Source organism: Cebus imitator, unplaced genomic scaffold (assembly GCF_001604975.1).
Source record: "Cebus imitator isolate Cc_AM_T3 unplaced genomic scaffold, Cebus_imitator-1.0 Scaffold72, whole genome shotgun sequence".
Lineage (NCBI taxonomy): Eukaryota > Metazoa > Chordata > Mammalia > Primates > Cebidae > Cebus > Cebus imitator.
In genome coordinates, this window is record NW_016107387.1 from 4,476,652 (window position 1) to 4,478,734 (window position 2,083).

Consider the following 2,083-nt stretch of genomic DNA (forward strand, 5'->3'; position numbering starts at 1 on the left):
AGCTGGGGAGAGATAGCAAGGGGAGAAATGCCAGATGTAGGTGATGGGGAGGAAGGCAGCAAATCACACTGCCACGTGTGTTCCTACGCAACAATTTTGCATGTTCTTCACATGTACCCCCAAACCTAAAATGCAATAAAATAAATAAATGGGGAAAAAAAAAACAACAAAAAAAACAATCTGTTTATGCTGAACTGTAACACTTATACTCTCATAGAATAAACGTTAAAAAGTCCAGCTAACTTCGTGTTTGGGGCTCAAGGTGAGCACCTGCCTGACAAACGTTTGTTCTGTAGAATTTTGTGTTTCATTGCACCAAGCATATATGAAGAAATACACAATGGATTCTTGCTGGATAAGCCCAACGCAGAGAACGTATGCTGGGTTCCCTGGGCCATTTGCTCACCTAGAGCAGGAGAGTTTGTACCCATAAGCCTCTGACGTTTGCAGCGTGCAGATTCTTTTATATGGTTTTTCATCCCTATGTATTCATGTAGGTAGGTCCTGTGTGACTGTCACGATATCAAGTCAAAGCCTCATCCTACAGGGAAGAAAATACACTGGAGAGTGGCTTCACTGAATTCTCTCTTGTGAAAAACACTTACATGTGAACACTATGGCTGAGGATGCTAAGGAAGAAAATTTTTAAAACTATCTGGATAAGTTTTTATTTTTATTTCTTTGCTTTCTTTATCGACTTTTATTTTAGGTTCAGCGGGGGGTGACATGTGCAGCTTTGTTACATGGGTAAAGAAAAAAATGTTTGACCAGTGCAGTGATTCATGCCTGTAATCCCAGAACTTTGGGAGGCCCAGGCAGGTGGATCACCTGAGGTCAGGTGTTCGAGACAAGCCTGCCCAACATGGTGAAACTCCGTCTCTACTGAAAATGCAAAAAATTAGCCAGGCATGGTGGAGAATGCCTGTAATTCCAGCTACTTGGGAGGCTGAGGCAGCAGAATCACTTGAACCTGGGAGGTGGAGGTTGCAGTGAGCCGAGATCATGCCACTGCTCTCCAACCTGGGCAACAAGAGCAAAACTCTGTCTCCAAAAATAAAAAAAAAGAATTTTTGGAGCCACGTGAGGGCAGTCAACATCAACAGATGATACACTTGGCCCCTGGAGAACAGAGTCAGTGGTCAGTAGGACACAGGCCAGGACAGAAGGTAATTGGTCACTGAGGCAAGTCAAAAGCAATTCTTCGCTACATCCTCTGAGTTCACAAGGCACTTTGCTTCCTTGTAAATGTTTTAAATGTCAATTTTATTGAAGTATAACACATGGAAAGAAAAGTATACAAATCACAAGTATACAGCTTCATAAATGTTTAGAAAGTGAACACGCCCAGGTATCTATATTGCAGCTCAAGAAACAGAACCAAGGCGCCTCATTTCATCTATCTCCGCTGCAATACACACCCACTTGGATTTTCATTTGGTGTAATGAAATAGTCTCTTTTCATATCTCTCCCTCCTTATACAGTCTACGTGTTTCAATGCAAGAACAGTTCTCTGTACCCCCAGCATCTAGAACCATGGATGACAAATGGAAAATGTTATATTTGTATATACTTATATGTATATGTAGGCATATGAATATGCATGCATGTATATACACACACACACACACACACACACACACACACACAGACAATGTCAAATAGACTTCTTTTTAGCTTTCCATGGGAAGTAATATTGCTCATGATTGAGAGCATGGGCTCTGGAGTCAGATACTCTGCATATACATCCTGGTTTCTCACTTTGACCTGGAGTAAGCCACTTAATCTCTCTACACCTCAGTTTTGTTACCTGTAAAAATAATCCTCCATTTATTTATTTATTTATTTAGAGATGGAGTCTCGCTCTGTCGCCCAGGCTGGAGTGCAGTAGATGATCTCAGCTTACCGCAACCTCCACCTCCTGGGTTCAGCTGATTCTCCTGCCTCAGCCTCCTGAGTAGCTGGAATCACAGGTGCCTGCCACCACGCCTGGCTAATTTTTGTGTTTAGTAGAAATGGAGTTTCACCATGTTGGCCAGGCTGGTTGTGAACTCCTGACCTCAGGTGATTTTCCTGCCTCGGCCT